Genomic DNA, 26,671 nt, shown 5'->3' with positions numbered 1-26,671 from the left:
CAATGGGTTTAGTATATTGTTTTATTAGGTTAGTCATTATTTTTTCAATGGGTTTAGTATATTGTTTTATTAGGTTGGTCATTATTTTTTCAATGGGTTTAGTATATTGTTTTATTAGGTTCGTCATTATTTTTTCAATGAGTTTGCAATAAGAATGAAATTGGTTTTTGTAATAAAGTTGAAAGTTATCGTTTTTTGTTAGCATTAGAGTTCATGTTCTTATTTATTGAAGTATTTAATCAAACGTAAAATATTTAATCAAACGTAAAATATTTAATCAAACGTAAAATATTTAATCAAACGTGCTATTATCAGCTCTAAAGTTGGCCAGTTGTGTACAAATCCCAAGAGCGTCAGGAGCCTTCTATCATGTCTGAAAGTGACACAGTATCCAGCGAGCGTGATCGGAGATGCACCACTATACAACTCATGCTCTTTACCTATCCAAGTTATAACAACAGGACCATTGTCAGCACCCTCAAAATGCATCGCTAAATTGCCATGAATAACAGGGATGTGCTCAGGATGATGAAAACAAAGTTTGGTGTGGTTTCAAGATATCATGTCCCCTCACATCTTTGAAGTTGCTTGAAAGTCAACATCAAGTTCAAAGAGACCCAGGCTTGGCTTCAGAAGAAGTGCCACGACTTTGTAATCTTCTCTGACTGACCCCCCTCGCTCCTCGCCTGACCTGAACCTGCTGGATTACTTCGTTTAGTCATACGTCAAGAACTTCACCAACATGACCTCCCACGATACCAAAGCCAGCCTAATCAACGCAATCCGCCGAGTATTTGCTGAGCTCCTGCTGGCGCTTGTGGAAAAGGCATGCTCCCAGTTCTAGACCCATATCAAGGCAGTCATTGAGGTTGGAGGCGGCTATATTTAATAGATATCAGCTCTACTACATAATCAAGTTACCTGAATCGATTTTCTCAATAAAAGTTTTAAAATAAAGCTGTAGTGTTGTTTTCTTTAGGGCAAAAATTTTATCGTTTTATCCTGTATATATATATATATATATATATATATATATATATATATATATATATATATATATATATATATATATATAATTAAATAATAATTATTCTTTATAGACACTAGTGTTTCATGCTTACATAATCATCAGTGTAGGCATTACAATTTCTGCCGGCCACGAGATTCGAACTCAGCCACGAAGCCACCTTTTGCTCCATTTGTTAAGCCTCTACCAACAACAGTAAGTATTAAGACTGAAGTTCTATTTAGCAGGATAGACGTTTGCCAAGTTCGAATCCAGTTTTCTCTAGAGAAACATTTTCATCAAACCAACATTTGACCTTGTGCCTGACCTCACAAAGAAGAGGTAAATAAAACACATAAATGCTGAACGAAACATTAATATTGTTCTCTTCCCTGCAACCTCTTTCCCACAGAAGAGATGTTGTGAACCCGTCTCTGCTCAATCATTATTTTTATGGCTAGTGCTCGCCTGAGCTCCAATCTATGGTTCCTCCTTTGCCAAACTTTCACAAAAAACACTTGATTAGCAACATCCAGTATCAACATTTTCCCTCACTCTCTATCAGTGCGTAAATCTAAGCACAGATTCCATAAATGCAGCTTCTTTTCTAGAATTACCCGCCTGTGAAACACTGTTCCGCTGGTTGTTTCCTGGTTGATTACAATATGGTAGCCTTCAAGTCCGATGTAAACAAGTTCTTGTTGAGCCGTCCCCTTAAATAATCAAATTCTACCCAATATACACTGTTAACGATTACTACACTACCACCTTACATTCATTAACCCTTATCCTTGAGTGGCTTTCAAGCCTTGATAAGTAGTGACTCCCTTGTAAAAAAAAAAGTATGAGGCGTGTTCAAAAATATTGATACTGATGTAACATTGCAGTTACAAACAAAGAAAATAAATAAAAATCTGGGTCAGCAATTTTTCTTTTTTAACAAAAGCTTTTATTACCGTTCCTCTCTCGTCTCTTGCTGTCATATGTCTATCTAGCCTAGTCCCGAGTTTCTTCTACCTCCGACCACATGCCAGTCACAGCCAGCCTATTCTCGTCCTTAACTTAACACATCCATTTTCTTTGACCGCACTTTGCTTCTGCCGACCACATGGTGCAATTTTTCTCCTTTTTTTCCCTTTTTCTTCTCGCACACACTTCCTAATTTGCATATGCACTTTTTCGGCTGCTGCTGCTGCTAATCTCTTCGCAAGCCAAGCATCCTTCACTTCTGCTGATATTTTCCCACGTGCTAATATACACTATGTAACACTTGACACTGTATTTGTCAGTAATGAAAATGGGATCAAATGTTGATACTCTAAAGATCGTTATACTAGCGAGTTTTTCATTCGTCGATGAACCTCTAGACCCCCCCCTTTTTTTTTCTTCAAATAGGATATAAAGCTGTGTTATTGGACTTATATATATATATATATATATATATATATATATATATGTATATATATATATATATATATATTTCTGTAGAAATATATTTTCTTATTATATATCAATCCTTATATAAGAAGCTCAATGTGATTACAGAGCAATATATATAATAAATGACAAAAATCAATATTCCAAAATTCATGACGTTGACCATCTTATAATTCATTCCTTTAAATCAGTCGATTTATATAATTTTTGACAGCGCAAAATCAATCACTTAATTATTATATCAATTAGTGGATCTATTATGCCCTTAACTTATCAGAAGAAATAGCAAAAATCAATCCGTCAAAATTGATATAATAATTAAGTGATTGATTTTGTGCTACGAAACAGTATTGTCAAGAATTGTATAGGTCAACTGATTTAAAGGAATAAATTATAAGATGGTCAACATCATGAATTTTAGAATATAACTTTTTGTCATTTATTCTATATATAGTCTAAAGAAGCTTTGAATAAAAAATGCAAAAATAAAAATAAAGAATGCAGTTTAAATTCCCGGAAGGAAAAAAAAATATATTGACTTTAACCTATCACAGACCTAGCACCTACATAATCCGACTTCTAAAATGTTTATAATGACAAAAGAGAATTCATTTCAATGAAGAAAAAGACAAAAAGAAAAAAAAATGCCTTTACTAAAATTGTTAAATAGGAATAGACTTAACACTTGCATAAGCCGATTTCTCAAAAGTCTTTAATTTTAAAACAGAATTTAACTACATGAGGATGAAAAGAGAAAATCTTAACTAAAAAATTTTAAATAGAAAACGGGGATCATCAGTTGCTTACCATGAAGCTGTTTCGGAGATTTAAAAACAGGACAGCTGTTTAATACATGGCTCTCCAGTGGATAATACCATTTCCCCAATAAAAAAAAAGTAAAATAATACGGTTACTATATATATATATTATTCCTTATTGGAATTTTTTATTTTTTAGATGAGCATTGTATAGAGATAGAGACGTTGAATCTCTACGGTTCCAGATAAGCATTGTCTGAAGATAGCGGTTTCAATCCCACCCAAAGCGTGCCAGAGGTAATTGGTCAAAAATGTGGTGAGACGACAACAACTACGGATGACAGTGATGGCTGAGAATGCAGTTAGGAGATTCGAAGTTCCTATCCGTCGCGGTTACCACCTGACGAAGGCCAGAGGAAGTTGGCCGAAACGTTGTGCACCAAATAAAAAAGATAAGATGAGACTAGTAGTCCGAAATAAAATAAAATTAAAATACGGTTACTATTTTTACTAATATATGGAAAAAAAAAATATATATATATGATGATATGATAAAGTTATACGTAAATTTTATTCTTCATCTTTTATTTAATATATTTATTGTTCCTCTTAACAGTGTTGAGCTTTTCTATCTTGATAAGTTTTTTTTACATAGGCGTCACGACTTATCAAGGCCGAGAGGCCACTCAAGGATAAGGGTTAAAGAGTGTACAGTAGTCAAAATACAGTATAGTAATCGATAGTAATGGAAGTTCGGTAAATTTGTTAAGTTTGCTTTGATAAAGATATATTCCTCATTAGCTTCATTTTATTAGATATATAGATAAGGCACTCAGGACATATAGAAAATTTGGCATATCTCATTACTTTAATGTTTTTACTTCTACAAATACGAGGAATGTTATAAATATTCAATATTTTCAAATTCAGATATCATATATATATATATATATATATATATATATATATATATATATATACGTTTTATTTTTTATTACCGTTTTATCTGTTTAGTTACACATGTTTCGGTTGCCGGACCATATCTACGATCCAGCAGCCTCATCAGACCTTACAGAAATGGCTATTATTATTTGGAAAAACGATTTTAGAGGAAATACGAGAAGAAAAAAAAAGGGAGGAGATAATAAGGGGGAGGGTTCCGAGATCGACAATAGTTAAGTTTTGAAGTTTAAAATACATTAGATTGTAGTGTGCGTGGGAGGGGGTAGTAAATTCAGCTAGGCGTGGGTGGAGATATAGTGATATATGGAGGGGGAGAGAGGGAGATAAAAGGGAGGGGTAAGGGAGGAGAGGGAAGGAATTTCCATTTTGGGCTTTAAGATTTGGCTGTTTTAGTTGTTTAGCTAGGCACTGGACTATATGAAATAGATGAGAGAGAGAGAGAGAGAGAGAGAGAGAGAGAGAGAGAGAGAGAGAGAGAGAGAGAGAGAGAGAGAGAGAAAGGATTTGCGTATGTGTCATATGCGTTTGGCAAGTAGAGAGTTTATTTTCAAATGTTCGTAGCAGCCACGATAAGACCATTCGTTCATTTGACAATGAACGGTTTTTAGTCAGTTAAGAGTGAATACATATGCCAATACACACGCATGTACGCATATATATACACACACACACACACACACACACACACACACACACACACATATATATATATATATATATCCACCTACATACATACAACCACACACACATACCTATATATACACAATGTACATGAAAACATACATGCATATATATGCACACACACACACACACACACCCATATACACATATACATACACACACACATATATATATATATATATACACACACACATACATACATATATGTAGAGATACAGATCTCCAGTAAGATATTGATGTACATATACATACATGCATACATACACACATGTACTCACATACACGCATACACATATATATAAACATACATATCCATAAATATATACATACATATACAGACATATACTTATATACACAGACATGCGTATATTTATACTAAGTAAATAAAGTAAAGTTAGGTTAAATAAATGGGTGTAGTTAATAATGTGAGGTTAGGTAGACGCATGATAAAATATGTTCCAATACATGTTGCTGGTTTAATATTTAGGGGTCCGTACGGATTTGCCTTGCTCATTAGGTAGGGGTTAAGTTATATTGGCTTGTAAAAAATTTTTTTAGAGATCTAAATAAAAATAAAGATAAAGAAAAAAATAGAAATGGAATAAATTAAAAAGTAAAAATGATAGAGATAATAGGAGGAAGGGGAGGAAGAAAGATGATTGTAAATTTAATGCGGTGAAGGTGTAAATGTGTTTAGTGATCAATTTTTATTTCCTTAAGTAGTTTTTGTGTATATATTGGTTAAATTTATATGTATTGGGGATATTAACACCCAGATGCACGCATACATATGCATACATTTTGGAAGGGAAAAGATACAAAACACAACCAAACGGATTACCACGGATTCGTCAATCAAGATACAGCCTCAACTGTTGACCAACTCCGCAATTTTGAGACAGATCTCATGGAACTTACGAACAAAGTATCCTTCCACCACAGAAAAAAACTCATTCCAGCATCACCTAGACAAACTAATAAAAAATATTAGCACTTCCAAATTATTGTATGTCAAAGCTGATAAGACACAAAACTTCTACAAAATCCACAAACAAATTTTTAATTTTTTTATTTCCATACTTTGTGGACCACGCGCATACGCAGACCCCACAATTTTAATGAATCATCATTATGCCAGATCAAACATACCCATTCCTGTGTCTCGATACATCTTCTATCATTATGTGATCAGTTTTCTATAATAGTCAACCATATAGGAGCCTATTCGTGACCAGACACACACACAGACGTTCAGCTTTGTATTATAGATAGATATATATAACAAATATCATTTTACTTATTTATATAAAATGAAAATGACTGTGTGTGTGTGTGTGTGAGTATGTGTGTGTGTCTGTGTACATTTCCCTACCAAATAACTTTGTTAATTTTCGGTCTAGAGACTCGAGATTTGACATAAGGAGTATTGAGATTTGGAAAAATCTTTTAAATCGGTTTCCGGCCAGAAATTAGGCTGTCAAGTGGTCAAAGTTCAACGATTTGAGCTTTGAAAACCAATTTTGGGTCTAGACACTTGAAATTGTAAATATAGGTTACTTCGGCATGTATCAAACTTTTTAATTTGATTTGAGCCCAAAATAATAAATTTTAAGGGGTCAAAATTGGGGTCAAATTTAAAAAAAAAAATTGACCCCTGCAGTTTGTACGAAATTACTCAAACAAATTTTGGTCTAAACATTTTAAATCTTACATTAAGTGTATTCACACGTTGGCAAGTTATGAACAGTACATAGGACCCGAGCAACTGAACTGCTAGTATATATATATATATATATATATATATGTGTGTGTGTGTGTACTAGATTTTTGGACATGAAAACCGGGCAAAACTTATAGTCTGCTGACTTAGAGTAGGTGTTTTATTCCAAATTGATGACTGAATATGTTTAAATTTGTGCTCAATTTCACGTTAGATGCTCACGTAATGTCAGCATAAATCTATATAATATTCTGCTTGTTCCTTCCTTAGTCCTAATTCAAAAGTCAGCCAGATTGTTGCCATCTGCTGATTATTGGCTGGTTTCCGCCGGCACTTGCGGAAAAGGTATGCTTCCAGTTCCGGACCCGTATCGAGGCAATGATTGAGACTTAAGGCGGCTACATTTAATAGATGTCAGCTCTACTACATGATTAAGTCACCTGAAGTGATTTTTTCAATAAAAGTGTTAAACTAAAGCTGTAGTGTTGTTTTCTTTATAGCGACAATTTTATCGTTCCACCTTGAAATTTGTTGTGAGTGTTTGCTAATATTGCAGACATTTTTTTTTTTATTGTCAATTTTCTTCATCCATTTTTTTTTTTTTTTTAAATTAATCATTCATTCAGTTTATTACATGCATATTTTTTTCTGCCAACTTTGTATGCCCAGTTTAATAGATTAAAAAAAATCATTTTTACTTCGGCAACAACATGAAATTAACATGAAAATTATCATAATATTACAATAGGGTTAAGCTGTTGGCATGGTCCTTGGCTTTGGTTGAGGCCATCTTTGTCGATATAGTATTGGTATAGCGAAGAGCCACACTGACAATTTATATGTTTTGATGTATAAATGTTATTGTTTTAGTGAAGGTAAAAAAGGAGGATATATAAAGACAGGCATGCATATAAAATGGAAAAAAAAATAGAAGAGTCACTAAGTAACAGGTGCTACCTATAACATAAATTGTTTTATCAATGGAAAAAGAAAGCGAAATACAAAACTTTATAACAAAACAGCTACATGAAAAAGATAAGAATATAAAAATTATTTTCTGTATAAAAAAAACAGTAGATTATATGTGTCTGTCTGTAAATATTTAACCAATAAACTCTTAAACTATTGATCGCATAACTAGAAGTGTCAGAAGTCGCCATTACAAAGTAGTGAATAAACATTTGATTAATTAGACTCTCTATGTTTCGAAGCTTATAACAAAATGAAAATGTAATTTCAATCCCTAATTTTTTTTTCAATAAAAATGAACAATGACCAAATTTTAACTTAATCCAAATCTAATAAATATATATAAATGCCCCAAAATCACTTACCTATAAAAAGCACTAAGCAATGGGTGCTTCCATTCTTCATTTATAAGAATTTGTCCATATTTATATTTTATATCTCATGTACTTTTTAAATAAAAGGATTTTTTAAAGCAAGGGTCCTAGAAAACCGCGTTTTCACAACTCATTATCCGCCATTAGCCAAAGCAGTGTTTCTTCGATTTTTCAAGTTGTCAAATATGGATGCCTCAAAGGAACATAAATAATTATTTCCAAAACGTAAAAACAACACATTAGACCAAATACATTTAAAAAGTAATCTCGATAGTAACTATATGAAGAAACAAACATTTAATTTATTTTCCCTTATCCCCCCCCCCTTTGTAATTAATTAGACATTTGAAGTCAATAAAGTTGGTCGATATGGATTACGGTACGTAAAAAATTATCATATTTCACTCATCAGTTTTCGCCGATTAAACGCAAATCACTCGACCAATTTTCGATTTTTTTTCTTCTATCAAAGAAATACATGAGTTTTTGATTTAATATATTTCATTTCTTCTTTGTGGAGTGAATCTAAATATCTAAAAAAAAACGCTGAATGAAATAGAAAAAATTGTCGTAATTGTACGAAATTTTCTGGACAATATAACAAGATTATAAGGTTTCACTTAAAAAAACAAAACAAAAAAATCAACGTGGTTTAAAAGAAAAGGTTTAAAACTTTGGACTTTACAGGTAAATATGCAAATAACTATCCTTTTTTTAATTAGCTTATTTTATTTATTGATCTTTTATCTTCAATTTGTGATATGTAAATCTGAGGTGAGAAGATTAATTATTTTAACAGACATTTCAAAATGGGGGTGGGGGTGAATTAAATACAAACTACGTGGTTTAAAAAAAAAGGTTTTAAACTTCGGACTTTACAGGTAAATTTAAAAAAAACTGTTCTTTTTTTGTTTTAAATTAGAATATATTATTTATTGATCTTTTATCTTCAATTCGTGATATATAAAACTTTGGCACATAAATTAATTATTCACTTTTTAATAGACATTTCAAAATAGGGGGGGCGTGAATTAAAAAAAAAAACGTTTGTCTAAAATATTCGATTTATTGGAAAGAGCATAAAATTTCACATTGATCCTGAAAATATCGTAAAACTAGAATCAATAAAAAACTTTTTATAGATTTTTAAAGTTTAAAAATTGAAAAATACTGAACTCGTAAAATTCAATTAATTTAATTACTATTTTTAAAAAAATATTTCTATTACTTTTTATACAACGTTAATAGTTTATTTTGGAAGTATAATCCATAAAGAAAATAAACAACCCACTTTTAAAAGAGAAATTACGAGTTTTTTTTATATTTTATTCGCAGTTTCGTGTTAGGAGTGTCAAAAATTCCTACAAAAATTCTGATACACCTAGTGGAGCATTAAATGTTTTGATATCGATTCGATTCTAGCTGATGGCACCCAAGTCATTTTTTTTTAAATCTTTTGAAATCATTACTACATATTAGATACAATATAATATTCAATAGAGAATTGGCTCTGTAATAATAAATATGAAATTTGCATGAATTAAAATATATTTAAGCGTATTTTACAACTCAGTAAGGTCGCCTGCCCCTGCTAGTCAATAATAAAAATGTTCATAGTACAACACGTGTTTTAGTAAAGAAAGTCGAGTGACTAGTAGCAAGAAATCAATATGTTCATACAATGAATAATATGCGTGTGTAAGTATATATATATAATATGCACATGTAAGTATATATATATATATATATATATATATATATATATATATATATATATATATATATATATATATATATAATATGCACATGTAAGTATTTGGTAGTGTGGCATTGTATATGTGTGTTCTTTTATCTTGTTCTTGTTAGTGCGTGTATGTGAGTTAATAAAGCTGGTATGTGAGTCATCAAGTGCTTTTCCTTTTGCCAATCTTGGGGGGGGGCAAGGAAGTAGAGTGGTTTGTAGAGAATACATTCTTAAGTTCCTTTGAACCGGCTTCAATATCTAGTTTTGGCTGTTTATCTCCCTCCCACCGCTTTATAGAACTTTCCAACTTTGCACTGGCTTATTATTTTCGCATGTATGTGTTATTTTTTTTTGGGGGGGGGGACAGATTTCCTTTGGTTGAAAATACTTTTGAGTTCACATGTTCCTGTCAAAACTTCCTTGCTTTGGGAAGCGAGGGGGAAAAGCGAATTCCAGCGAAGCAGAGAAGGAAAGAGTGGAAGCAATTATAGCAATTTGCTTTTTAGCGTTTGTAGGAATCACTTCACTATTACGTCGACACAGGTTGACAGATATTTGTCCATGTCGACGCCTTGATACATTAACACGATCAAGCTTTGGACGAAATTAAAACCATTGCAACAGATAAACCGTATTATTGTGATTCCACATCGTCTTTGCTTTATTTTGAACATGATCAAAATAAATAAATAAAAAAAAAGAGTGCTTTGTTTTTAAAACATGTCTTGCAAAATTCAACTTGTCGTGCCAAATACTAGATTTTGTAGCAACACGTTCAAATACAGACTGCGAGTCCGAACTGCGTTTTCTTCTGATTTTGTTCTTTTTTTTTTTTGATTCGATTACAGTCACACTATTATGCTATTTTTTAAGTTATACACAAAAATAAAAAAAATAGTTTGTATTTTTTTTATTTCAATTAACATTAGGTTAATAATAAATCGAAAATATAGAATTGTGTAAATCATATATAAGCGAGAGAGAGAGAGAGAGAGAGAGAGAGAGAGAGAGAGAGAGAGAGAGAGAGGGAGAGAGAGAGACGGAGGAGGAGGGGAGGATGAGGAGGAGGAGGAGGAGGAGGAGGAGGAGGAGGAAAGAGAGAGAGAGAGAGAGCGAGAGAGAGAGACAGAGGAGGATAAGGTGGCGAGAGAGAGATGGAGGAGGATAAGGTGGAGAGAAAGAGAGCGAGAGAGAGGGAGACGGAGGAGGAGGAGGAGGTGGAGAGAGAGAAAGAGAGAGAGAGAGAGAGAGAGAGAGAGAGAGAGAGAGACTCTAAATGAGCATACAATGCTATTACTGCTACAAAACGGAGTTATTAGACCTGCCATAATGATATGGGACAAGAAGAAAGAAGCAACATTAACCCTTTATGACCTGAATTATGATGTAGATGATTAAAAAAATATTTATTGTTAATTTTAGATGGCGGCATACTGAATGTAAGCAATGGACAGTTACAATCTGGAGGTATCTGGCATCTACCCAGATACTGAACAAATACGTACAAGGCGTGTTTGAATCAATCCCCACTTTATTTATGCTGTTATATTCATTTATTTACTACTGAACGAATTATTCAACCAGTCAATGACCCTTGTCGTAGTCTCTTTAATATCCTCAAGTGTCTCACATCAACAACTTCTAAGGTTTTCCTTAGGGAATAACCAAAAGTCACAGGGAGCAAGGTCAGGGCTATAGGGAGGGTGAGGAACTGCTAGGGTCTCCATTCATGCTGAGGAAAAAGATAACAAAATACTAAGATCTTATGTACGACATGAAAGGAAACTGGAATCTTAGAAAGATCTCCATCATTCCAGTAATTATATAGGGGCAACTGAACTCGCGAAAAACAATTTAAAAAGTACCTGACAAATATACCCAGTGAACCAAGTGCAAGAGAAATTTAAACAATTGCACTTAATGGAGCAGTTAGAGTCTTAAAAGAATATTCGATTGGAATGTGAGATAGCAAATGAATATCTGGCATCCAGTAATCTCTCACTCCTGGACAAGGTTCAAAAGAGAGCCGCCAATCTGATAGGTCCTGAACTGTCATCTAGGCTTCAGCCTCTGTCTCATCGATGAAATGTTGCATCCCTCTGCTTGTTCTACAAGTACTTTAACAGTGAATGCTCTGACAAACTGCAAGCCCTTGTACCCCCTCGATGTAGGTACCCCCGACAAACCCGACAAGCAGATAAACCCCCCCCCCCTTCACAGTAGAGATCCCTAAATGTAGGAGAGTTTTCTACTCCAGCAGTTTCTTCCCCAGAACCGCTAGACTTTGGAAATCCCTTCCGGGTCCCTGCTTCCCATATTGTACTGACATGCAGAAGTTCAAATGAACCGACATCTTGCTGCCCAACTCCCTACATAGTACCCCTGATGCTTATGTCCCTGATAGTAGCCCCTACATCAAAGTGGCAGTGTGTCTTGTTTGGGGTGAAAATGTAATAATAAAAAAAAAAAGATATCCCCATCTTGAACAAAATGAAAAGAAAATTAAAAAAAAAAAATGACTATGCATGTTAGATAATACCTTTACTCTTACATCATGTGATCTTGTTTGACCAATCACAGAGTCATATATCTAAGACTCCTCCTTTCTCTCTTTAGCACACATACAACTGAAAATCTTAGCTATGAAAAGCCCATAGGGACTCAGTTATGGTCTGAGCTAGACACCCGATATATAAAATAAAAAGTAGCAATATTTGTTTCAACCTCAAACAATTACACAATGTTTGATGTGAATGAAGCCGCTAAAATGAGAGAAACGTATTGATTTAAGCTGCACACAAGTGCTGCCACCTATTGGCCTATTTCAGTACAATGGCTGCTGTTTGGTGATTCAGTATTTACTATTGTTTTGCTTGCTTTTCTAACATTGGTTATGTCCTCATTCCTGCATTTTTCTTTATTGCATTGACTTTTCCTTTTATACCATTCAATAAGCAGACATTATTACTATTTAATTTTACTCCCCACCCCCAAAGTAGTCCTTAAAGGGAAAACTCACGTTACATCTGTTTCTAAGGTTGCTGGAAAAATGGTTAGATCGCTCCATAACTCTTTGTTCTGGCATAAACGTTTATATAAGAGTCACCTACCCTTTAAGATGGAGTACTCTTGCCACATCTGGAAAAGAGCTGCTCAGGGTATTGTTTCCTAGTCTTGGGAGAGTATAAAATCGACTTTGAAATCTACTGGTGGATAATCTCTTCTTTCTACAGCCCCTTTCTCACAGAAGAGAGGTTGTTAGTATTTTTCTACTCTATCGTTTCCATGGTATCTACTCGACTGGGCTCCAATCTCTAAACATTCACATAAAAAAAAATTGTCCAGCTACGAATAAAAAAAAATTGTCCTTTCTTTCTTTGCGTATCTACTCGACTGGGCTCCAATCTCTAAACATTCACATAAAAAAAAATTGTCCAGCTACGAATAAAAAAAAATTGTCCTTTCTTTCTTTGCGTATCTAAAACTAAACAGAACTTCCATGAACAAAGTTTCTTTCCAAAAGCTTTCATCTGTGGAACACAGTAACATGGAGTTCCATGGTTGTTTTTAACTTCAATATTAATTAATTCTTGTCGAGCTGTCTTCTTAAAGAACCAAATTTTGACCATTTCACCCATCGTTTCCAATCCTCTCAGAGTATTGTTCATCATCCATCTGCAGGCCTTGGTAAGTGGTAACACATTACTATTTAAAAAAGTAATTAAAGTTGATGGGCAAAATCGTGTCTTCCATTCAGTTTTGAGAGACAATGGATACCTCCTGTGAGATCGATTGAATGTGCACTTGTGAAACAAAGATTGTGCAATCGCCAATCCCTCCTCTCCTGTTTAATTCTAATAGCAAGGAGAAACAGGAAACAATGCTGAGATAAGCAGAGATCACATACACCACCTAGAATTCACAAATAGTCACCGGATTTAGTACTGACTAGACTCAATGTTGCTTAACTTTGTTGATCTAATCAATGTAATTATGCTGTATAGAAATTACGAACTCCACAAGATAAACTATGAAAAAAAATAAATGGATTTGGTTGACTGATTTTGCCAGGGGGCATTTGACCAAATATAAAAGTCATACTAATGCCAGAACTTACATTAACACATTTTGACTCCCTAATTGGATATAAAAATAGCTTTTGACGCTGGTCAGCATGGTAGTTGAGCGGCACTTCCATACAAGGGAAAAGATGAAGGAGAAAAGGGCAGTCGCTCATGTGTCAAGAACACTGTTGACAAGAGAAAAAAAATCACAATAAAAATCACAATAAAAAAATCACAATAAAAAAAATCACAATAAAAAAATTACAATAAAAAAATTACAATAAAAATCACAATAAAAATCACAATAAAAATCACAATAAAATTTACAATAAAAATCACAATAAATATCACAATAAAAGAATTACAATAAAAATCACAATAAAATCACAATAAAATCACAATAAAAATCACAATAAAAAATTACAATAAAAATCACAATAAAATCACAATAAAATCACAATAAAAATCACAATAAAAAAATTACAATAAAAATCACAATAAAAAAATTACAATAAAAATCACAATAAAATCACAATAAAAATCACAATAAAAAAATCACAATAAAAAAATTACAATAAAAATCGCTATAAAATCACAATAAAAATCACTATAAAATCACAATAATAAAATCACAAAAATCACAATAAAAAAATTACAATAAAAATCACAATAATAAAATCACAATAAAAATCACAATAATAAAATCACAATAAAAATTACAATAAAAATCACAATAATAAAATCACAATAATAAAATTACAATAAAAATCACAATAATAAAATCACAATAAAAATCACAATAAAATCACAATAAAATCACAATAAAAATCACAATAAAAAAATCACAATAAAAGTCACAATAAAATCACAATAAAAGTCACAATAAAAATTACAATAATAAAATCACAATAAAAATCACAATAAAAATCACAATAAAAAATTGCAATAAAAATCACAATAAAATCACAATAAAAATCACAATAAAAATCACAATAATTAAATCACAATAAAATCACAATAAAAAATTACAATAAAAATCACAATAAAAATCACAATAAAAAAATTACAATAAAAATCACAATAAAATCACAATAAAATCACAATAAAAATCACAATAAAAAATCACAATAAAAATCACAATAAAAATCACAATAATAAAATCACAATAAAAGTTTCACATTAAAGAAAACAACACTACAGCTTTATTTCAAAACTTTTATTGAAAAAATCAATTCGGGTAACTTGATTATTTAGTAGAGCTGAAATCTATTCAATGTAGCCGCCTTCAGCCTCAATCACCACCTCAATACATGTTCAGAAGGCCAATACTCGGTTGATGGTGGCAATCAGGCTGGCGTTGGTGTTGTGGGAAATCATGTTGGTGATGTTCTTGATGTATAACCAAACAAAATAGACCAGCGGGTTCAGGTCGGGGGAGGAGGAGGGTGGTGAGAGAAGAGTACAAAAGTCGTAGCACTCGTTCTGAAGCCAAGTCTGGGTCTCTTTGTATTTGTGGACTTGCTGCCCTACCCAAGGTCTAGCAGCGGCCACCTGATTGCGCTACACTCTTTAGCACATCCAGGTACACTTTGGTGTTGACTTTCAATGATGTGGCCCTCATGATGTGGCCCCCATTTGAAACCACACTAAAGACCATACCTGTGGCTGGAAACTTTGTTTCCATCACTCTGGGCATATCCCTCAAGCATTGAACCGTCCGAATTTGCATTTTGAGGGTGCTGGCAATGGTCCTGTTGTCATAACTTGGATAGGTAGAGAGCATGAATTGTACAACGGCACATCTTCAGTCTCACTTATGTCACTTTCAGACATGATAGAAGGCTTCTATTGCTCTTGGCCAACTAGTAGATGGTTTGTAACAAAAAAGAAAACTGGAAATGGAATCATGTCGTCTTTTCTAGGGTGACGATTTTATTGTTCCACTCTGTATCAAATATTTACTATCAGAAAAGTCGGTGAAAAGTTTAGCAGCTGTAAGGTGATAGATTAGAGTTTGGTTAATTATGGACTCAAATATTTTGGCGAAAAGCAGGAGGAGGCTAATAGGGCGATAATTTAATGAGTCAGTTCTTTTGCCAGAATTCTTGTAGACTAGAAGCAGTTTTCCAGCAGTTAGGAAAACAAGATTCATTTAGGAATTTGTTGTAAAGCTTGAGGACTGGAGCAACCTCAGTAGAGCATTTTTTTAATAGCACAGCCGGGATGAGATCTGGTCCACATGCTTTTGAGGTGTCTAGACTTTTTATGATATCATGCACCTGAGAAGGGGTGATTTTCAGATTTTCTAGTGTGGCGTCTGTCTGCAAAGGAAAGTCAGGGAGGGAGTGGTTTGCTGGATCCAATGTGGAGTTTGAAGCAAACTGACTGGCAAGCATGTTAGCTTTCTCGGTTGCTGTGCAAACAATCTAATGATTGTTGGATAGTGGGGGAATTATCGATTGCCCATTATTTACTACACCGTTGTAGATTTTTCAGAAATCATGGGTTCCTAATTTCTGTGCTTCAATGCGTTTTCTGATGGTTTCAGTGTATTCTGTCTTAGCTATCACTATTTCTTTCTTACAGTTACTTCTAGCTTCTATATACTTTTGTCTGTTTGTACTGGATTTATGTTGGTTAAATTTGCAGTATGCATACTGCCTTTGAGCAATGGCACCTACACAAGTAGAAGTAAATCATTGGGAAGAGTGGGGTTTGCTATAGAATTTCTGCGTGGGAACATGTGTTTTGATTGCCGTTTTGAATAATTCAGTGGTCTCATTTGCGCACTGTCCTGCAAGAAGAGAAAAGATATTTCCCCATGGGGCATCTCTGATGAGATCCCTGATGGCTTTCCAGTCAGTCTTCTTATAATACCTTGTTATTTTGAGCAGTGGGTTTTCAGTTTGGGGTCAAGAATTTAGGACGAGTTCTACCATTATCACAACGTGATCAGCATTCCCGAGTAGGCAGTGGGCATTCGCTACACAATCATCAAGGACTGTGGTCAGAAATAGATCTAGAAGTGAGGCATGTTGATCTTGGTGACCTGGGAAACATGTCGGAAACGTAACTATCTGTGATAGGGCATAAGATATAGAGAAGCTATGTGTTATGCCACGATCTGTGTAAGTAAAGAATCCAAGCCAATTACTGTGGTGGACATCAAAGTCACCAAATACATGTACTTGTGCACTAGTATCGAGGAAGAGTGCTGTATCTATGCTGTCAGAGCCTTGGTGATTAGGGTACAGTCCTGGGTTGAGTGAGAGCGGTAGAGAAAATATAAGTAGCTAATGTTATATTGCATGTTAAGTCTAAAGCACATAAGTCGTCTGATTCTAGTTATTTCATGCTTGGACTTCTTTACATTTTCATGTCGCCCATAGTTTTCCTTAGCTTTTTTCACACTTTCATATCTTACTTAGTCTTTTGCACACTTTGATGTCGTCTTTGGCCCTCTTTGACCTTCTTCACAATTTCATGTCTTCTTTCATGTCTTTCATTACACTTTCATGTTTTCCTTGGCCTTTCTTGACCTTCTTCACATGTTCATGTTGTCCTTCTTTACACTTTCATGGCGTTTTTGACCTTCGTTGACCTTCTTCACATTTTCGTGTCATGCTTAGACTTCTTTACATTTTCATGTCCTCCTGGGCCTTTATTCACCTTCTTCACACTTTCATGTCTTCCTTAGAATTCCTTGGCCTTCCTTGGCCTTCTTTACATTTTTATATCATTTTTGGCTTTCTTCACACTTTCATATCTTCCTTAGCTTTCTTTACATTTTCATGCTGTCTTTATCATTTTTTATAGTTTAATGTCTTTATTAGCCTTTCTTGGCCTTCGTCACAATTTAATGTTTTCCTTCACCTTCTTTACAATTTCTAGTCCTCCTTGGCTTTCTTTGGCCTTCTTCACATTTTCATGTCGTCTTTGGTTTTCTTTACACTTTCATATCTTTTTTGACCATTCTTGGCCTTCTTAACACTTTCATATCTTACTTGGCATTCTGTAAACTGTTATGTCGTTTTTGTCCTTGTTTACATTTTCATGTCATCCTTGGGCTTATTTGGCCCTTTTCACACTTTCATGTTTTCTTTGGCCCTTTTTACACTTTCATGTCTTCCTTGACAATCCTTGGCCTTCTTTACACTCTCATGTCCTCCTTAGCCTTCCTAAGGCTTTTCAAACTTTCATGTTTTCCTTGGCTTTCTTCACACTTTCATGTTTTCCTTGATGTCGTCCTTGGCAGTTCATGCCATCATTGTCTTTCCTTGTTCTTGTTTACACGTTCATGTTGTCCTTGCTATCTACCAACTCCAGAGTTTAATTCTTTGGTTATGTTCTTTATTTTTTATACTAAACTGATTTGCAGACAATATATTACCCTGCTCACAACCTTCCTACTTACATTTCACACAGCAAAAAAACAAAAAACCATCCAGTCAGCACGAATACTGATAAGAAGGCGTTGATTAAACGTGGCAATCTTTAGACTTAGGTCATTTAAGTTCTTCAGCACTCACCACCACTTTTATGTCAAATCATAAGGCTTTTTATAAATCAAAAAATAAAGTTGTAAAATATTACTTAGATTATTTGGACAACTATTTTATCTTGAATGTTATTTTCACAACATTCTGGTCGATGTAACTTCTGACCTTACTGATTTGTGCCTTGTCGAACTCGGGAATCTTTTAGCTCGACATGGGAGGCAGAGAAGAATGGTTGAGAGTAAGACGATTCAAAAAAGCAGCACATATGCTGAGTGATGATCACCTGCCAGGCAGACATAGTATAGAACAGGAACCATTAATTAAAAATGATCGATAAATTCACAAATAAGTATATATATATATATATATATATATATATATATATATATATATATATATATATATATATATTTTTTTTTTAAATACGAATGCACAAAAATATAATTTTTTTTAAAAATATGATGTTATATTTTATCTACATTAACACCCAGATAAAAGAATATTTTGGAGATACGATTTCAAAAATCGTATGCCAATAATTAATTAAAAACTGAAAAGCTCCTCAAATAATACAAAGGAAAAGCAAAAATTAAAATGCAAAATAAGAAAAAGGTGTGTGTGTGTGTGTGTGTGTGTGTGTGTGTGTGTGTGTGTGTGTGTGTGTGTGTCGTAGACTAGGCTATGCTGTTTTAGCCCCCTCCCTCTGACTCACTCTCCGTCTTCTAGCTCACCTTAACCGCTCATCCCTGTCTGGTAAGTTGGTTTCAATTTTATTCTTTATTTTTTTTAAATTCATCCTTTCGTTTACATTAAGACTTAAATATTAAGCATTTCGTAAATTTATTCAACGTTTTTAATCGGGTAGACTCTTACCCCTTTTTTGTTTACCATATCGTGTGTGTGTGTGTGTGTGTGTGTGTGTGTGTGTGTGTGCATTGTAGCCGTGCTTATCTCCTTCTCTCATCCTTGCATGCATCCCATATACTAGTGCTCTTTTAGGTGGTGAGTACAACTCTATTTTTTATTATTTTATTGACATTTACACACACACACACACACACACACACACACACACACACACACACACACACACACATACATACATACATATATACACATATATATATATATATGTAGATAAACAGATATACATATATAGATATACACATACACATATATGCATATACATATATATACACATATATATACATATAGAATAAATATATATATATATAAAAAGGCTTCCTTCAGTCCTGACAGACTATGGCTATCCACTGTAAGGTGTGTGTCTGCGCGTGAATTTTTTTGTGGCAAAAGTTGCGCAATCTCCAACCATTCCTCTCCTGAGTCGACATTGTTAAATACCAGTGGCAAGTGGAGGTTCAGAACGACTGAAAAAAATGCCGAGATAAACAGAAAGCACATACAGCGCCTAGAATTCCCAAATGGTCACCCATCTGGTACTAGCCAGGCTCAACATTGCTTAACTTTGGTGATCTGACGAGAACCGATGTGTCAACGTGATTATGCCGTACACACACACACACACACACACACACACACACACACATATATATATACACACAAGATTAATTTCGAATGTAGATTAATTTTATCAATGAATGTTTATGTGATATGGTTTTGATGAGATGGTTTAGAATAAACATGTAACAATAATTTATATTTTAAAATTGCTAAGTTACGTTCCTAACATATTAGGAAACTGAATGTTAAATAATGCAAGGGCGATAACTACCACATATTTTATAATTGACGTTATTCTACTTGATTGTATTATCTTAATTGAATAAATAATTTTTAGCAAAAATGGTGAAAAGGTAGAATTTATTATTTCTTTTGGCTTGTGCTAGTATATAACAATAAATATTTAAAATATAAAGAAGAAAAAAATTACAGGTCGCATGGAGGTTTGAATATGTATTTGTGTTTTTATTGAAAGTTAATTCGGGTTTTCTTTCACAAACATTGTGGTCTGGTAAACTACGCTTTTGGTTAGACATTTATTTTGAAGTGGGCAAAGTGTGCGGTGTCTACAGTTGCATTTATCTTGGTCGTTATTAATATTTTTATTTCTAGTATGGTTGTTCTTGTCGGAATAACAAGAAATATTACATAGGTATAGCTTCCTTCGATTTCAAAACTCGATATTATGACCACAAAATTACATTCAATAATAAAAAACACCGTATGAAAACAACGCTAGCAAATAAATACTGGGAACTCAAGGAAAGCGGACATTCGCCAGTTGTCGAATGGAAAATAATAAGACAAGCTACCACGTGTAGGGACCTAGACGACCCATGTAGATTATGCCTTCATGAAAAATTTGCTATCCTGTACTTTAAAGAACCCCAACATCTATTAAACTGTAGAAGAGAAATAGCAAACAACTGTGTTCACAAGATAAATTTACTCTAGGATAGCAGTACAAAATAGTTTTAAAATTAACAAAAACGATAGAAAATAAACAAATAAATAAATTAAATAAACATGAATATACATAAACGATCACACATATATGTATGTATATATATATATATATGCATATATATGTGTGCATATATGTATGTACATATATATATATATATATTTATATATAAACTAACATAAAAAAAACTAACCTAGATTTAAAACAGATCAAGAAACTAGATATCCAGTCTAAATAGAGCACACACAAAGAAACAGGTCAACCAGAGGTCAAATAGGCCTTTGTCCGAAAAGTGTATGCTCATTGGCTGATAGGAAGGGCACGGTGGATACTAGAAAGTTGATTGGCTAACTAAAATCTCAATAGAAGATGCATATATAAAAACGACAAACAACCACAAAATTTGCACAGAAGCCTGAAGAGTCCTAGAGTGGATGAAACGCGTAATATTCAGTGTAGCTTAATCGCCATATATATTTTATAACTTACTAACAAGCTCTACCTACGTATTGAGCACTTTTGAAGTAAATACTTAAAGTTTACGCATAAATTTATACTTTTGTATATTAATTTTATGTGAGTAAATTAAGTAGTTAAATATATATATATATATATATATATATATATATATATATATATCGTGCGAGATGGGTGAGCGAATAAAGAGTTTAGGCTCATTACCATGGGGTCCCGATTTCAAATCTCGCTAGATCCAGCCACTCTGATCAGTCGTAAACGACGAAACACGTGTCAGTGGATAATTATATTTTAAAAATAATATATATATATATATATATATATATATATATATATATATATATATATATATATATATATATATAGTAAATAAAAAGGGGCAAGATTCTACACAATTAAAAACGTTGAATGAATTTAGTAAATGCTTAATATTTAAATCTTAATGTAACAGAAATGCTGAATAAAAAAAAATAAAGAATAAAATTATAACCAACTTACCATCGAGACAGGGAGGAGCGGTTAAGGTGCGCTAGGAGAAAGAGGAGGCAAAGGGAGACGGCTGAGATAGCATAGCCTAGTCTATGATACATGCACACACACACACACACACACACACACACACCCCTTTTCCTTGATTTGCATTTTGTTTTTTTTTTGTTTTTTTTGTTGTTTTTTCCTTTGTATTCTTTGAGAGGCTTTTCAGTTTTTAATTATTTGTCAGCATTCGATTTTTGAAATTGTAGCTCAAAAAAGTTCTTTTATCTTAGGGCATAAATACAGATACAAAGTATCGTCGTATTCAAAAAAGTGGAAAAAAGGAGAAATTGAAATCAGGGGGAAGACTTACAACAGACGGTAATAATGAAAACAGCTGAAACCTTATTGAATGCAAAAATTAATCCACATGAAAAACTGTAACAGAAGTAAAACAAAAAGATGGAATAAACACCACATGAGTCCAAGGTAACTAAAACTGCAATAAAATCTTATAAACTGCTCCCCCTCCAATAAAAACCATCAGCCTTGCCTGATAAAACACAAATTGGCATGAAGGGTTAAAGACGATGGCAAGCACTAATTAGAACTCATTGGATGAATGTGCGACTTATTAGGCCTTGGGGAGACTTATTGTTATTCAGATTCCAGACCAATGATCATTGTCAGCATATGTCAATGATAATGCAAAGTCATTTGCAAAAGTTATCAAAAGAGTTGAAAAGTACTGGAAATCTGGGGAGACTTGTTATCATCTTATCTCCATGGAATACCACCGGTTGTTATCAAGGAGTAATTTTTTTATGATAGCCTGTATGAGAACTCCTAGTAAGTACAAAAAACAAATAATAATGATGAAAAGAAGAAAAACAATAAGAATTTAAGGATAAAAAATTAAGATTGAAATAATGCATAAGTGATTCATATTGAAACCATTATTATTATTATTATTATTTACTCACTAGGAGTAGTCACACTGGCCATCATCAAAGATTTCTCTTTAAAAACAACTTGTGGTATTCTCTGGAGCTTGAGTGACAACAAGTCTCTCCAGATTTCCAGTATTCTCCACGTCGATAACAATTGCAGATGGATTTGTGTTATCGTAGCAGCCGTTTACCATTGATTTCTCGCTAGTGGCGACCATTGGTCTTCGCTGGAATTTGTGTGGCAACAAGCCTCCCCAAAGTCCCAGTATTATGGCTAATGCTTTCTCTTCTTGGTCTTTCCATCCTTCTTGACCCTCCTTGCTTTGGTGTGGTGTCAGTTTTAGTGACACACACACAAAATTTTTTTTTTAATTCCAGTTTTTGTGATTCCATGTGATGCGCCTTGGTGTTTTACATTAGTAGCATTTTCTGAATGTCTACTGTGTCTGTAGTTCTTGTGTATTAATCTCCGCATTCAAGGGTTTTCCTTAATATTTCAGCAGTTTTCATTAGTGTTATCCATTGTATTTTATCAGTCATCCCTCTGATTCTGATCTCTCCCATTCTCTTTTCAAAGGTTTTTGGTATTGTTCCTAGCGCTCCTACTACTAGTGGTGTTATCTTGACTTTTTGCATCATCCAGATCCCTTTGAGCTCTTGGTCAGTTCAGTGTATTTACTCCACTTCTCCATCTCTTTGATCTTCACTCTATTATCTGCTGGGACAGCAAAATCTACAATCTGACAGGTCTTTTCCTTCGTGTTAACTAGTATGACATCCAATCGTCTTGCTCTGATGGGTTTATCCGTTTGTATATCCATGTCCCATAGAAGTTTGTGACTTTTATTTTCAAGTTTGTGCGTGTACCATTTGTCAGGATGTTCAAGATTCAGTTGTTTGCATAATTGCAAGTGTACTGCCTTCCCTGCTTGGTCGTATTTTTATATTCTTTTTGGACTAGTTTGCTGCATTTGCTTATTATGTGGTTTATCATTTCGTCTCTTTGTCTGCAGAGTCTGCATTTACTGTTTTCTTGTGTCTTGTCAATCCTTGCTTTTATGTGGTTGGTTCTAATCATATTATCTTGTGCAGCTGTTATTAGGGATTCACTTTCTCTGTTAAGGTTTCCTTTTTGTAGCCATATCAAAGTAGTGTTTTCGTTACTCTCGTCTTTTGTCATCCTTATGACTCGTCCATGTAGCTGTTTCTCTTCCCATTTACTTTCTTGTCTTATCCCTTGTTTCTTCTATTTCGGGGGGGGGGGGGTTCAGTGTCTTTTGCTGCAGTAATTATTTTTACAGTGTTCTGCATTATGTATTTTTCTAATTCTTTTCTTGTGTCATCTACAGAGTCTCTATACTAACTAGCCCTCTTCCATCATCTTTTCTTTTCACATAGAGTCGGTCAGTATCATCCTTTGGATGTAATGCATTGTGCATTGTGATGAGTTTCTTGGTCTTCTGGTCAAGATACCTTAGTTCTTCTTTGATCCATCCTATAAATAGTCCAGAGTATCTTACGAGTGGCACTGTGTTTATACCTTTAATTAGATGTCTACTATATAGTTTCGTTTCAAGGAGTTTTCTTGCGTGACATGACCGTCCCAAGAGGCGGTTGAGCTCCCCAAAAGAGGGAGCAAAAACTTGAAATTCACTAGAGAAAACGAGCAAACGTGACTCTTTTATTAAATATTGGTGTGCCTGGGCGACAGCAAAAGTCCCTGCTGATAAAAAAGAATAAAATAATATATGAATTGTTTTACCCGTCAACAAACAATGTATGATAAGAGTTGAATGAAAGCATATTCTGTGAGCCGGTGCAAATTAGTGATGATTCATGTTTTTGAGAATGGATGTTTATAACTCGAGGACAGCTCACCTCGACCTCAGATCACGGGTGAAACCGCCCGCAAAACTTCCAGATGCATTTTCCTGAGGAAACCGATTGGAATATGCTGAGAGTGGACACTGTCGTGGTTGATTGGTTGGAGGAATCACCCCGGTTCACACCAGCCGGCATACATAACCGAAAGCACAGTCGAAAAACGGAGAGAGTTTTTATGAGATTTTAGATTGAACAAGCTTGAAACAACTTGCGAACTGAATTATCACTCTCCCCTCTCCACGACGCCCTGTGTGTGTGTGTGTGTGTGTGTGTGTGTGTGTGTGTGTGTGTGTGTGTGTGTGCGTGTGTGTGTGTGTGTGTACAAGAGAGAGAGAAAGTATAGATTAATTGTAGACTCAGAGAAGTCGTGACTTGTATGGACACATTATTATTGAACTGTAAGGACCAATTGTATATATATATATATATATATATATATATATATATATATATATATATATATTGTATTTTGTCTACAGAAAGTTGTTAGATGAGAAAAATCATTGGTACCGTCGGTTTCAAGCCCGATACTTAGGACCGATTAAGATGTCCATATTAAGCTCTCTTTAGTCAATACTCATCTATTCGATAACCGGAAGTGGAAAATATATATTCCTTTCGAGTTCACGTTTAACTCTCGTTTTGTTAAATCCCACCCCCCGTTTATTTATCGGAGGATGATGATGAACTTTAAATTTTGAATTATTTTAATTTTAAAATCTGATTTTGATTGAATTTTTTTTCCATAATTTTTTTTATATATAACACGTTTTGAATTTGAAACCAATTTAATTTAAAAATCTAATTTTTTATATATAAAAATTCAAACTTAAAATACTATATCAATATCGATGAAAAACTTAAAATTTCATTTAATTCTATCGAATTACGTTTAAAAATTTCGAAATACGTTTAAAAATTTCTTTAAAAAAATTCCAACTCTTTCAAAGTTTGGAGAAGTGAGTATTTATCTAGCCTAAGGAGTTTTCCTAGTATATTAACACTATTATATTTTTCCTATAGTTTTAAAATTGAAACAGATTATAAATAACATTTATAAAGTATGATTTTTAAAAATTTATATATAATACATTAATTTCAAATCTATAATACAATTACAATTAAAATCCCATTTTTCCGACTAAAAACAATTTTAGCATTTACAAGTTTACTAAAGTTTTTTTTGTTTTTTTTTAAATATATATATATATATATATATATACATATATATATATATATATATATATAACTACTTCATTTACTTACATAAAATTAATATATGAAAGTATAGATTTATGCGTAAACTTTAAGTATTTACTTTAAAAGTGCTCAATACGTAGGTAGAGCTAGTTAAATTAATATATATATATATATATATATATATATATATATATATATATATAATCAAAATCTAAGTTTTATCTTTTTCATTGGCCCAGTTTATTAGGAGTGCCTTCCTTCTGTGTATACAATTTTTTAACGATTCACTCCTCACATTTAAACATCTTATTTTTGGGTCATGAATTGCCCGGAGGATGTGATATTTTTCTGCATTACAGAACGAGCTTAATTCAGGGGCGTATGCTGGTTTGTACTCTATTTTTCTCCATTTATGGAAAAAGGTGTATTCTTTTCTTTAAGCTCCCACACTCGGGTAGCTAATGCTGTATTTATCCTTGATTTTGCTCTAAAGGAGCTCATATGCGCATAGTATCTTTGCTTAAATTGGCCTTGTGTCATGCCTATATATTTTTCCGGTATGTTTGTAGATTGGTCTGTTATTGTGGCCTCATAAACAAGGGATTCAGCTTTACAATTGCCCTCGAATGGGCAACTATTTTTGGTCCTACAAGAGCAGCCTGCGTTATCTATCTTTTTGGGTTCCTTAGATATGATCGACTTGATTGATGGAGCTGTTGAGTAACTAACTTTCACAGTGTTCCTATTAAAAATTTCATGCAGTTTGTGTTTTTCTGGAAAATGCTTATCAAGAAGTCTAAGAAAAAATGTCCTACTCTAGTTTTTGTATTCAATAAGAACCAATTATCTTCCGTCTCTTATTTCGCTTTTTATTTTATTTTTTATCTTGAGTCTGTTGAAATTTTATGTTTTCTTTGAACCCACTTTGGTGCAGTGCTTCATTATAATATGGTGCTGCTTGTTCGAACACTTCATCGTTCGAAGAAAGTCATGAAATTCTTTTGCTAATGTTTGCTACCATA

The 26,671-nt window shown here is 33.5% G+C and overlaps 1 pseudogene; it reads right to left on the bottom strand.

Annotated features, from left to right (window-relative positions):
• Positions 1–19,635: 19,635 nt before the first annotated feature.
• LOC145294278 (5S ribosomal RNA) lies at positions 19,636–19,752 on the bottom strand (annotated as a pseudogene).
• Between the last annotated feature and the right edge of the window lie 6,919 nt (positions 19,753–26,671).

The sequence above is a fragment of the Euprymna scolopes genome, chromosome 15, assembly GCF_053919585.1.
Source record: "Euprymna scolopes isolate OS-2025 chromosome 15, ASM5391958v1, whole genome shotgun sequence".
NCBI classification, from domain to species: domain Eukaryota; kingdom Metazoa; phylum Mollusca; class Cephalopoda; order Sepiida; family Sepiolidae; genus Euprymna; species Euprymna scolopes.
Note: the sequence above shows the minus strand (reverse complement) of the source record. Positions and strands in the feature narration are given on the sequence as shown.